Raw genomic sequence first — 7,205 nt, forward strand, 5'->3', positions numbered from 1 at the left:
GTAACATTTCCGTCGCACGCTTGAGGTATTCAGCCAATCACAACGCACTGGATTGGTGGCCAATCAGAGCACACCTCGCTTTTTCAGACCGATGAGCTTTGTAAAAATCGACGCGTTTCAGAAAGGCGGGGCATAGAGGAGAAACAATAATGTACAGTATGTGGAAAATAATGTGTTTTTTTAACCTTAAACCACATAAACACATTTCATTACACCAAATACACCAAATAATGTTATTTTTAGCAGCATCATATGACCCCTTTAATTATATTTAATTTAGAAGTTGTGTTTATTTATAGTAATTATGTAAAGTTTATTTATTATTTTATAGACAGGAACATTGCATTTATCAAAATATTAATTAAATCTTACTGAAGTAAGTAGATTTTATCATCTTTTTTTCAAGATTTACCATTTACTTAGTTTTATGAATATACAGTATATTACTCTCTATGATTATGTAAACATTGCTAATTTCTTTTTGATTAATATAACCACATAAACTATATTCATTTTGTCTATACCAGGGGTTCACAACTCTGGCCCTCGAGGTCCACTTTCCTGCAGAGTTTAGCTCTAACCCTAGTCAAACACACCTGAACAAGCTCATCAAGGTCTTCAGGATTACTAGAGAGTTACAGGCAGTGAGTTTAAAACAAGGTTGGTGCTAAACTCTGCATGAACATGGACCTCGAGCACCAGAGTTGAGAACCTCTGGTCTATACCTTTATCACAAATCACACAGCTAAAATACAATTAAAGAGTTTATTTTTCCAACATTAATAAAAGTGAATCAGTCACATTCACATGACCTACTAAAGTCTGGACACAAGTTTTTAAAGGTGCATCCAGTAAAGCCTCATAAAAAAGAGACATTAACAAAACATGCATACCTTTTTAGTCTATTGGAAATATAAAAAAAATATAGCCTGACTGAATGCTACTTCAAGTGTCTGCTGTTCTGTAATACAATTCAATCTCCATTACCAGCAAGAACTGCGTTTGCTGCACCATACACAGTTTCGACCCCAGGAGGTATAAAATATAGAAGAAAAAACAACAACAAACAGAACACATTTTTTTTTAACCTGACAGAGCTAGGTAGTATTGATATAACCAAAACTGCATCCAACATGAAAACCATCAGTCTGTCTTCCTCCCCACACCTCAAGTGTCCACTGTATTGGCTCGTCGTTAGAGTTAGGTCACCCTGTAAATGAACAGACACAATTTGTGATATTAAAACAATGATCTAAAACATTTAACCACAATTTCATATTATGCAGTGAAGAATAGTTAAAAATAACAACAATATTGTAATATCATGCAAATCTATGCATAGATTTATACTTACCTGAATATGAGAATTAGACCAATCGCTCCTTCTATATGGTCTTCATTTTACACTCTTATTCTGCAGTGAATCCAAAGCCTTCCTGTTGATAGAAACGTGTTCATAAGACTGTGCTTTTTAACTAACAAATTACAGATTGTTTGAGCAAAATAAAAGATTTAAAGACAAGACTGGACTCGCATGAGAGGCTTTACACTTAAATGTTATATTAAGTTGAGTACCATCATAAAGAAGCATAAAAACACTTTTACTAACCACTTTCTATTCACACTTTTCAAAATTAGTCCTATAAAACATAATCGATGGTGGCAACAGGTGCTTTAGGGTTAACGTTAGGTTGTATGTTAGCTTAGCATAGAGACAAAACACGACAATTTAAGAGATTAATACAATGTTATTGCTCTAAACTCACTCTATTATGTCAGCCGAGTGTTTGAAAGAACAGAAACTAACCCTATGCAATTGTTTTATTTTAGTAACATTAGCTAGCTAGCAGTTACAACGTTAAATAATTTCCAGTAATTTCCAATCGTGCTCAAGTTTTTACGCGAAAAACAGTGCTTTGTGAATCTCTAAACTATTGAAAACGTGTTTGCTGAAATATCACTGTGACTGCACACAAGTTAACTTTAATGACGTTATGTGATTAAGATGAGCATTAAGGCATAATGAGTCAAGTAAACAAGAATCAAAGTACCGGAATGCACACGGACCAATGTATTACAAATCTGAAATCTGAAACAGAAAGGCAAACTTACCTTAAACACGAGAAAATCCAGCCATGCATCCATCACCTCCATGACAAGCCCAACCATCCATCTCTGATTCAAAGCACGGATAGAGTTTCTTATCCAAACACGTATGCGCGGATTCAAGCGAGCTATACTTTTAAATTAAAATGTACTCAATATTTATAGATTTATGTGCAATGACTATAAAACATGTAAATATTACAAGTAAATATTAATAAGAGATACTCTTCCCACACAGTAAATTAATTACATGAATTAAATGTGTACATTTTACTTAGAAAATTGTTGTTCTCCTTGGTTTTTAATATTACAAGTAGAACTTATGGTGGTTAATTTAATATATTTTACAACACCACAAAGTTATTTTTTTCAGTGAGCATGCAGCAGTGTGTGCTAAAAGACAAAAAACAGAGACAAGTCAATATCACTTAAACCACAATTTTCTGAGTAAGTGTTGACTGCCTGGAAGTGCACAAGCCCCATGCTGCACCATTTACTCACACAGAATGTCTTATAAGTCATTTGACTTTTCACAGATAGCATCTAACCAACTGTATGCATCTCACAGTTCCCTAAATAGCAGCAGATCGGTAACACATTAAGTTTTTCTGTCCTTGATTATTAGATTGTGTTTCACTATAAAAATAATTAAATTATTTAAAAGACATTTACTGCAGAGTCAAGTGAGAATTACTTGGTACTACTGACACAAATGAAGATGGAAGAATGGCCACGTGCAAACCTTAACAACAGCCATCGGCAAAACAGGAACGTGGCAAAGTCTCATATCCTCCCAGGCCTGTTCGACCACTTAAAACTAGAAAAAAATAGAAGAAAGGGACGACAATTAATTTCACAACCCTCCCTGTCTGACTCTTTGCGCAATTTTGCCCTATTCTCTTTTGTTCCTTCACTTTTTTGTCAGTCCATATGTACCAAGCCTTTCCTGGCACCATTACAAAAGTGGAATACATTTCTATTTCTGTGTCAGTGTGAGTCTTTTTCACTGCAAGCAATTTGGAGTGCTCAGAATAAACCTGTAACCCAAAGCAAGGGATCAAACTTTTAAATTTTTGCTGTGGGACAATAGAAAAGGTGGGAAAAAATCCCATAGACTGAATAAGTCACCCAGGCAGTGATGATTATCATGAAGAGATGTAACTTGAGCCAGTAAGCAGCAAACCCTTAGTAATGCCCCAAAAACCTCTCAGAACATTCCAGCAACCACACAGCAATATGCTATATACCACTCAAAATACCTTCCATAGAAACACTCGGCAACCACACGGTAGGCTTGCCGCGATAGACGGTGTTGACGGTGATACCGGTGTTAAGCAGCAACACCGACGGCTGCAAAGGCAATCACCACTCGTAAACTGTTTGCAACATTTGTGTTGAAATTACCATTTCAGGGCTGTAAACAGTGTTTTAATCATTAAAACACTCAACAGCTAAAGCATGTGATTTATAGCAATATTTATGTTTTCTTACCACATTTCTGAGTAAGGTCATTAATGTTAATGTGAGGTCATTAATGAACCATTAATGTTTTCCATTTAAATGCAGATGAACTTCTAATGCATTAGGAGATTGAATTCAAGGGTCAGCTCTGAACCTTTTACACATGGGACTTTACAAAATTAGGCAAAGTGTCAGGTGAGAAATTAGAGGATGCAAATGTTGACTACACAAACCAGCACTTCTGAATCATTGGTGTAAGCCAATCAAACTGTAGGTGGTCATTTGCTTTAATGTGATCTGTAAAATATTAGAAAAGGAGGCTTGAAATGATGAAGAAAACGTCTGTGACGAGTCGGGCGGTGGAGTAAATGATATTGAGCGACACCTGCACGGAAGGATAATTAGATTGGAGGAGTGACAACAGTGAAGGATGAGAGAGGACCAGGCCTGGACTATTTATATTGTTGTTTTATTATGTTTTATGCAGCGGTCGTCCGTGAGGGGCAGCTGCTTTTACTTTCGTTTTGTGTTTGTTTATTTGGTTATTAAAGTTTTGTGTTTAAATGTTTGCCGGTTCTCGCCTCCTTCTTTCCCGATCTACGAACTGTATTACAACGTCTTAACAGATGATCTTCAGAAAACACCCCGCTCTGTGACTGAAAGTTCAAATCGAGACAATAAACAAACCTCAACCATGAATGCGGTTTTGGATCAACATTACTAATTAGCATGTACCTGCAAACAATTTTCCATGTGGTTTCTTTGTTCTTGAGTCATGTGAAGACTTTAAATACAGACCTTTTAATGTAATATAACTGAGTACACTGCAGCAACAATGGTTTTATTTCACACATCTTCAAAAAAAAAAACCTACAAAGATAAGAAGAAAAAAAGTGTTCATAATGGAAGCCCATTTCTACCTCAGAGTTAAAAAAAAGAAATAGTCACATGGGAAGATATATAAAGTTTCAGTTGTGAAAAATACATAATAAGAACTAGTCACAATTTCAAGAAATTAGGTCACATTGCAGGATTTAAAGTAACTTTAAGAGATATACATTTTAAGAATTTCAAGTAGTTAAGTCTCAATTACTGTATCAATAAAGTTGTACTGCAAAGTATAGTCAAACTGCAAGATTTAAAGGCACATTGTAAGATAAATGTCACTTTCTGAAATACAAAGTCGCAATTATGAAAAACAATAGAAATGAGAAATAGTTAAAATTATGAAAAATAGTCACATTGCAAGATAAAAAAGCCACATTGAGACATATAATCTCACATTTCAAGATATAAAGCCATATTGTATGAAAGTCACAAATTAAGATGAAATTGTGAAATATAAAGTCACAATTACCTTTTGTTTTGTTTAGTTTTTTTATTCTGAAGCAGAAACTGTAGTTTGTGATTTCCTGACATTTATCAAGCAATTTAAAATATATATATATATAACAGATTCTTATCTTGATACTAAAACAACAAGTACAGTATGCTACATGACTGCCGAAATCATTGTGGTATTTCACAAATGTGGGCAAGAGTAGAAGCTGATTTTGTGACACGCTACACATAAAGTTCAGGCAGGAAATCACTAAAGCAGTTTAACCCACATTATCTGTTTCAGTAAAGGAAAGCAAGCGAGCACAGAGGTTTAACGACCTGAATTCGATTGAAATTCCAGCCGCAGTGCAGCAGATAAACAATCTTAGCCTGCACTCACGTGAGAGAAGTTTCTCACCACACAAGCTCAAGCGTCTGTAGGAGAAACCTGACCCTGTGTGATAGCATCAAACAAAACTGCTTATATCAAGCCAAGACGACTCGCCAACCGCAAAATGTAACAAACAAGAGAAAAACAACACAATCATTATGCTCAACATGTTCTAAACAGAAGCTTCATCATAATGAGATGTGCTGGAAGTTGGAAAATCCAACATTTTGAATTTCAGACAAGAAAAGGTTCCTGTAGAATAGACAAATCAAATCTCCTGAGAAAAAGACGCCAGTTATCTCACATTTGTCTCCTAGATTTTCAGAAGAGATCTCAATAATGTCTCAAACTGTGCTCAGATTTGCCAAGACTTCTGGAATTGTCAAAGATCTCAACATGAACTCAAATGTTTTTTTATTTAGGAAAAACATGTTAAATTTGATGCTTAAAAGATATGTAACTGAGGATAGTTTGCACGGAGATGATAATGGTATAGTTTTCAAGACCTTGCACTTTGAAATCATTTTCAAAAGCTTGCATTTTCAGGCCCCCAAAACGCTGTTGATGTGTAAATGAATGCCAAAATGCAAAAACAGTGACGTGTAAACAACCCTTGAGAAATCAGTTAAGTCTTTTGAGCTACGAAAGAGCAATAAAGTTGTCCTGTGAGTTGACTGTTCTGGTTGACATGGAAGTGGAGTTAAATGGCTGAAGTTCAGGTGGCTTCAAAGAAAGTTAATTAAATCTCTTTGTATGTATTTAAAGAGAATGAGAACAGGGCTTGTAAAATCCATTGACTATTCATTCAGTTTCCATCTGTTATAAAACACCTGAGATAAGACACGAGAACAAAACATTCACAAAATATCCAAATATGCATGCTTTCGTGCTACGCATTATGAAAAAAAAGCAGTACGTCAATGAACACTTTTCAAAGTGTTGAAAAGTTGAATTCACTCTGAAAGCATTGGAATTTGCATGCAGCCACAGCCAACTGAACTTTCTGGAACAATCCACATTGTATTATATTGTCTCATCAAAAAAAAAACTAAAACTGAAAAAATCCCCAAAGGTTGTAGGTGAAAGTGTATTTTGGGAAATTCTAAATTCCCAAGAATATTTTGTCACTCCCAGGAAAACAAGGCAGGACTATATCATAATATACTTTGAAGAGGAACACAGGAATACAAGATTTTCAAACTTCCACAGAAAGCATACCACAGGCCCCAAATGTCTAGGGATGCACTGAGGCGCACTACGCCAACTTTTTTTTTATCAGTCAAGTTGTATTATCTACTAACCACATGCCAAAATAAATCACCATTAACTGTGTGCTTTGTATACCCTCAACATCCCCCAAAAATAAAAGGTTCCCGTAGGAAAGTAAAATAACAAATCCACATTCATCTATTCATCCATTTGCATCACACACAAACCTTTAATCTTGACCTTCAAAGCTTTTGAAGCATTCAGGCAAGCCAAAACTCAAAGTTTGTTTAGATGAACTTTACTTTTTTATTTATTGTTATTAGTGTTCCTGGAGTATGAATGTCTTGAATTGTGCGCACTGCAGACAGTTTAGCACAGCAAAAACATCAGATCAAAACAAGTATGCAGTCACACTTACAGAATTTATGGCTGTATGTATGTAATTTTGTTTTCAGAGAAATGAAAGTTCCGAGAAACAGTTGCTGTTGACCTGAAACAAGCACTCAATTGCATGCATTCTTGTGATTTGAAATGCAAGTATGCTTTGCATGCTCAGTGTTGCCACAGGAGGTGCTATAGTGGACGCTGACATTTCTTCAAGAACAGTAGTTCTTGAATTTCATGGAAGCAAAAAAGATCTTTGGCCCTATCATACACCCAGTGCAATGCGGCGCCAGGCGCGACGCAAGTGTTTTTTGCTAGTTTCAGCCCGACGCAG

At 35.6% G+C, this 7,205-nt stretch overlaps 1 protein-coding gene and 1 long non-coding RNA gene across 2 annotated transcripts in view; both read right to left on the reverse strand.

Moving 5' to 3' along the window:
* Positions 1 to 7,205, reverse strand: part of LOC107724945 (prostacyclin receptor-like) — a 44,185-nt gene that overhangs the window by 12,444 nt on the left and 24,536 nt on the right. The gene's annotated exons all lie outside the window — the stretch shown is intronic.
* Positions 1,096 to 2,161, reverse strand: LOC107724948 (uncharacterized). The gene is made up of 3 exons (XR_001638063.1): positions 2,113 to 2,161; positions 1,355 to 1,436; positions 1,096 to 1,210 (listed from the first exon to the last, which is right to left on the reverse strand). It is a non-coding gene; the product is annotated as an uncharacterized LOC107724948 (long non-coding RNA).

This window comes from Sinocyclocheilus rhinocerous, unplaced genomic scaffold (assembly GCF_001515625.1).
Source record: "Sinocyclocheilus rhinocerous isolate Xijiao unplaced genomic scaffold, SAMN03320098_v1.1 scaffold996, whole genome shotgun sequence".
Taxonomy (NCBI): domain Eukaryota; kingdom Metazoa; phylum Chordata; class Actinopteri; order Cypriniformes; family Cyprinidae; genus Sinocyclocheilus; species Sinocyclocheilus rhinocerous.